The 6,403-nt window shown below is 49.2% G+C and overlaps 1 protein-coding gene across 1 annotated transcript in view; it reads right to left on the bottom strand.

Annotated features, from left to right (window-relative positions):
• The window catches only part of ABHD2 (abhydrolase domain containing 2, acylglycerol lipase), an 89,863-nt gene extending 88,671 nt beyond the window's left edge, over positions 1-1,192 (bottom strand). Inside the window, exon 1 of the mRNA XM_019634153.1 lies at positions 1,084-1,192. The gene's annotated coding sequence lies outside the window, so the exon portion shown is untranslated. The remainder of the gene's footprint in view (positions 1-1,083) is intronic.
• Positions 1,193-6,403: the final 5,211 nt, after the last annotated feature.

Here is a 6,403-nt window from a genome sequence, read left to right as displayed (position 1 = left end):
TGGTTATAACAAAATGGCCATCGAAAAGATCTGGGCACAGATCACGTTAACTCTGCCAGTCTCCCCAGGCCCCTCTCATGAGCCTGTTCTTAGAACCTGCCCTCAAATCTGGTGACAAAAAAGAGGAATTGGAAAGATGAAGAGAGGCAGTCCAGTAGTTCACACTAAGGAGTTTCATGAGGGTTAAATAAGCCTTATCTTCCTGGTATAGTCCATTCTCTTGATTAACACCCACTCTTAAGAGTGGAGATATCAAAATTCATTATGGGCGAATTCAACACTCATAATCCCCATAAGTATCCTTCTCAAGCTAGGCATGAAAGGTCACCCAAAATGCATCTGTGAGTGGAGAAAGGCCTTACAGGTGGGTCATGCAGTCCTCCCTTGGGAATCCTTTCCAAGCATCCCTGACAGGTGGCTGTAGTCTGGCTCCTGCCTGGACACTTCCAAGGTCGAGGAGCTGGCTGGTTCACCTGGCAGGCTGCTGGACAGCTCTGGCTGTGGGGAAAGCCCACGAAGGGCCTAGAACAGTGCCTGGGTAGGGACGGGCTCAATAAGTGCACCTCCAAGTGGGTCAAAAGCTGCCTTCTTACTACTTGAACCCATCGGTCCTGGATGCACCCCTGGAGCCCTGAAACGCAGAGGCCCTTTGGATATGCGGGGCTGTAAGCAGGCCCCTTAGCCCTCTCCTTCCTGGTGCGGATCTCGGACCTCCATCACCAAGCTTGGGCCAGCAGACCCTCCTCCGCACACCCCAGAGTGCGCACCGATAGAGGATGGACGGCAGAAAGGCCGCAGTCGGGGATGTCCCCAACCTCGGTACCTGGGTCAGGAGGGGACAAAGGGCTTTCAGGAAGGCGCATCCCACCCGCTGCGGTCCAGGCTGCCTCCCTCCCCGTCACTTGGCTAGCCGGCCCGCGGGACCCCCGCGGCGTCAGGTGACAGGTCCCCCGAGGATCCCAGGGGCGCAGGCAGCGGCGCGATGGGCCGAGCCACAACGAGGACCGCGGGGCTCAGGGGTTTGGCCCGACGGATCGGGGGCGTGATCCCGGCTTAACGGAGCTCGCTCGGCCTTGGCTTTACCTCTGCGTGGTTGACTACAGCGGCCCAGCCCGCCCCCGGTCCGGTTCCCGCAGCTCCGTGGCTGCCGGCGGCGTTCATGGAAATGCAGCCGGAACCCCTGGCCAGTACAGCTCCCGCCGCTACCGGCCCCGCCCTGGCAACTGCCGCCACGCCCCTGACGACCGCTTCTTCCACGCCTCTAACCACGGGAACCCGCCCGTTCATTGGGCGGTCGAGCCGCTGCTCTACTAGCCCCGCGCGCTCATTGCACCCAGAGGATAGCCTATTGGTCGGCGGAGCTGCTCTTCAGAGTGGAGGCGGAGCCCTTAACGAAGACAATTGGTTACTTTTGACGTCTTTAGCCCGTAAGCCAAGACCTTATTGGATAAAACCAGCCCGGAGGGGGCGGGAAAAAGGGAGGTGGCTAAAAGATGGGCCGTGTTTGATGTTGATGGGGGCAGGGCGCGGAGAGGGAGGCAATTGTGACTGAAAGCTGGTTTGGGGAGCCGGATAAGGTCGGTTGTGGTCTGGGAGTGGGAGGAGGGAGGCTGGCTGGTAGCTCAGCTGCGGGATCTGATGGCTGCAAGTCAAACGACTGACTCACCTGGAGCCCAGGACACAGGGGGTGGAATTTGGGGTACTGCCCCGGGACAGAGAAAGGAGGAAAGTAAGTGACCAAGTCGTAAGGAGAGGAAAGGATGTGGAGGCAGTGGCTCCTTCCAGCTAGGGACGCTAGGAAAGAGTGATGGGGACGTGCCATCAGTGGTTGTCCCGCTGCCCTTTCAACCCTTAAGACGACCTTCGCACATACAGGTTGTATAGCCTTGAGCAAGTCACTTTAACATTTGTGCATGCACCCTGATTTCTTCATATGGCGATTGGGAGTAACAACAGCAGTTGACAAGAAGAGTAAATAACTCAGTAAACAGTAACAGTGCCTGGCACTCAGTAGGCATTCAGTCAAGACTGGTTCCGCACACACTCACCCCCATAAACCTATGGAGCTAAATTCTATGAGCCTGAAACTGCTTTTGCAATAGCACGTGCTTTATTTACCAAGAACAGAACGCTTGACTAACTGGAAATGCAACCTCTTTGGGGCAGACAGGATCACCCTACTAGAGCAATAGTAGGGCTAGAAGAGATGGGAGGAGCGAGTTAGTCAGAAAAGGGAAGTGGTATCTGAAGCAATTGTAAATTTTTTCAACACATTTCAGAATTATGATGAGAAAAAAAAAGGGGCTTCCTTTATCCTGTTCCCCCATTTATCCAAGTGTACAATGGCCCAAGTTTCATGGAGTGTGACCAAATAACCTTTGAAGGCGGATCAGCACTGGACCAGAAAGCACTTCATAAAATCTGTCAGGGACTCCTGAAGCCACTCTCCATTGTGAAGGAGTGGAAGTTCTAGAGGAGAACAGAAATAGCCTCTCAGGCCTGAATTTAGCCCCAGGCCCTTTGGGTCTGCCTTTGAGACAGCCCACACCCATGTTGTTCCAGGGCGAAGGAGGAGATAAAATCCTTTGCCATTGCTCTATTTTTCATTCAGTTGTCATGTTACCTAAAAAAAAGTTCACCTCAGCATTTGCTTATTCCTCTACATTCCCTTCCATCTTAGGCAAGAAAAACCTAGACTTCAGTAGCAAAGGATTTTAGTGAGGGACCCCCATAGTTCTGCCTCTTGGTGTTCAAACAATTTGGGCTTCTAGAAAAGATCTTTGGATCTGTCGCCATTTTGGGGGGTGTGCGTGCGCGTGTGTGTGTGTGTGTGTGTGTGTGTGTGTGTGTTTACTTGGTTCTGTGCCACCGTTTCCCAGTTCTTGTGTCTTTAAATAGTTCTGCTTGGTGGCCTTACATGTCTGTACCCGTACCAGGGACAAAGGCCTGGCCCATTACAAGTATGCCCCTGCTTGTGTTTGCTAGAGGAGATGTCTTGTTAGGTCCTAAAAGGCATGAAGTGGCTCCTGAGACCCTGGGAAGATTTCCCCAGCTTGATTCAGAGCCACAGAAGGCAGCTATTAGAATGCAGATGGACTTACAATTGTATACATTGACTTTTCCCCCACATCAGGAACGTAGGTTCAGCCAAGAGTTCCAGAAATGGGGCCCGCCGGTTAAGAACTGGTTTGGGACGCCAGAGGGCCCCGGTTCGGATCCCACATATGAGGGCCAGTGACACTGCCCTCTACAGCTAAGATGCTGAACAACAGCTCAGCCTGGAGCTGGGATACCGTGATTCGCCGGCAACGGCGGAGGCTGCAGTCCCCTGCTGCAGTGGGTTGCCATAAGCTACCATGTGTAGCCGGCAGCCAGCGTGTGTATCCAGCAGCCAGCATGAGCAGCCAGCAGCCAGCGTGAGCGGCTGTCCAGAAGCCGGCGAGTGACCTGCCTCGCCCGGGAAGAGCGCAATGATGGTGCCAACTTGGGCCAGTGAAGCAACAGACTCCACAACTACTGAAGAACAAAAGGACAGCAACTTGTCTGTTCCCCTTCCCCCAATTCCCCAGCGCTGTTCCCACCCCCCAATTCCCCAATTAAAAAAAAAAATCTTTAAAAAAAAAAAAAAGTTCCAGAAAGGCATGTCCATCCAGTTCAGGAATTCCAAAGCAGAATTGCGTCACAGGCTGCAAAAGCAGCACAGAATGAGCCCAGGCAGAGGAAGAAGAAGAAGGAAAAGACACACACATCTCTGCAGCCCTGGCTGGCTTCAATAATGACCCATTATCACCTGCAACACTCAGAGCTGCTTTCTGTTTGTCTCTGGTGCCTGTTCCCTCGCCTCCGCTTTGGCTCTTGCCATATTCTGTTGAATCATATTGTGTCAGTCTATAAAGCATTTCTGTGGGAGGCCATTTAGGAGACAGAATGGATTCGCTTTTGCCTTCAAGACTGAGGATTTGGTGAGGCTTGGCCTGGGATAACCAGTGTTCAGGATGAAGCTATAATGTACATTTCTGAAAGCAGGAGCCGTGCCTTGTTATCAAGAGCTCGAGGGAGAGGCCGTGCTCCCACCCACATTCCACCCACAGGGAACGCCTAAAGCATCAGGACTTAACTGAAGTGAAGCTGGCTCGAAACTCACCTGGGGCCTCTCAGCAGGATTTCCTGACCCCTGGGCGACAGCAGGCAGCAGTGGCCAGAGCAAATAGTGGGCTCTGTTTAGTCTCGTCTTGAAAAATGAATGATTCACTTAGTTTGTCATTTTCATTATTCTGTACCCTTAAGGGATGGTTGAGAACAACTGGCTTTGGAGTCTCTGCTCTTGGGGCTTGAATCCTGGCTCTGCCCTTCATAGCCTTGTGACCATGGGCAAGTACCTCACCTCTCTGTGCCCCACTTTCTACCATAAACTTCAGATGACAGTACTTGCGCTTCCCTCATGGGGTCCTGTGAGGAGCAAATGAGTTACAGAGCATCAGATAGTGCCTGGCACACACTTAGCTCTTAATAAATGTTTGCCAGAGTCATTCCAGGAGCCCACATAAGACCCTTTTCCTAAGGCACTCTTTTCTAAGTTCTGTCGTGATCACAGGATTCAGGATTTGTTTTCATGCAGACTTTCTTTTTAAATTTCTGTTTTAGATTCACAGCAAAACTGGGCAGGTAGTTCCTAATTACCCAACCCCCAACACATGGAAATTTTTTGTTTTTTGTGTTTTTGGGTTTTTTTACTAGCAACATCTACCGCCTGGTGATAGAAACTTTTCCTTTGGAATTTCCTCACCCAAAAGAGGGTTCTGAGGACTGAGTTAAGGTTTCTGAGACTAGATGTCATCAAGTTAATCAGTGTGAAGGAAATGGGAAAGAATGTGGCTGACAGAATAGTAAAAAACTGCAGACTTCATGGCACAGGCTCTGAAGAAGTCAAAATTGTCACTTACTTGTCACACCCAGCGCTGCCTGTGTGTAACTAGGCAGTGAGTTCAGCATGTCCCACTGCCAGGCCTCCTGGCCAGGTTCTTAACAATAATGGAGATAAAGTTTGTTTGGAAGTTCTAAGTCCCAGCATGCTATAGTTCTATGAAGACAAACTATGATGAAATTCAAGGGTTTGTCTCCTTTCGTAATTGGAAAAGCTTCCTGCTGGCTATTTAAAACAGTGATGAATGATAACCTTGTCTATGATTTGGGCTGCTTCCTTAAACCAATGTGGGGAGTTGTTGTCTATAATAAAATCATAGGGTGCTTTTATGCCTAGGACAGTATTGGCTTATGCCTACTGTCTTGGCAAATTTTTAATGTGCCCCCTTTTCACTCTCAAATGGTCTAAGCTTGGATGATAAATTATATGGTAATACTTATATACATAGGATCCAGCACTGAATATGTTCATGAAACACACACACACACACACACACAGCTGTTCCAGTCTTATGCTCAGATACATATAGAGTGTCAGACAAGTGGTTGGCCTAAGATGACTTCTTAGTTACGATGCATTCCTCTGATGATGTCATCCTTAATTCTAGTAATAAAAATTGAGTTCTTCACGCTGTTAACTCAAAAGGAGTCAATAAAACTTGTGCATTAAATAGGGGCATCACAACACTTTCCTGCATAATTTCGTGTTATTGAGTTATTTTAAAGCTGTTTATATCCTACCAGAGATCCCTGTATTGCTTTACTATATATATTTGAATTAATTAACAAGAGCGTAAATATTTTTACGGAGCAAGATATACAGTACTAGAGAGACAGAACCATAAAGCAAAGTTCCATTCCTATATAGGACCAAGGGTCATACCTAGAGCAATAACTAGAAGGAGTGAGCAGTAAGTAACAGAACATTATCAATGTCATGAACACTTGTTCGGAGGAGGGGACAATTTCTTCCGATTTAGATTCTTGGAGATTTCAACTGGTCTTTGAAGGTCAACAGGGCAGAAATTGGGGTGGGGGTGGAATGGCATTCCAGGCAGGTGAGGACAACAGGAACACAGGTCTCTACAGAATACCAATTGGTCTGTATAGGGCAGAGTCCAAGTGGACAATCAGTAGGAGAGAAGATGAAAGGGTAGACAAGGCCAGTGGGAGAGGCCAGTTAATGTCCTCATCAAAGTTCATGGCTGCCTCTCAGCTGCTGAAATACTTGGACATCTTAGCACAGTGCACAGCAGGCTCCAGACGTCCTAAACGTCTGCTTATCACCTTCATAACTTTGACTCTGTCTCTTTATTATCTGCTTATTACAGTCATGTGCTGCTTCATGATGGGGATACATTTTGATAAATGCATCATTAGGCAATTTTTTTTTTTAAGATTTTATTGGGGAATTGGGGGTGGGGAATAGCGCTGGGAATCGGGGGGAAGGGGAACAGACAAGTTGCTGTCCTTTTGTTTT

This window comes from Hipposideros armiger, unplaced genomic scaffold (genome assembly GCF_001890085.2).
Source record: "Hipposideros armiger isolate ML-2016 unplaced genomic scaffold, ASM189008v1 scaffold_1517, whole genome shotgun sequence".
NCBI classification, from domain to species: domain Eukaryota; kingdom Metazoa; phylum Chordata; class Mammalia; order Chiroptera; family Hipposideridae; genus Hipposideros; species Hipposideros armiger.
Note: the sequence above shows the minus strand (reverse complement) of the source record. Positions and strands in the feature narration are given on the sequence as shown.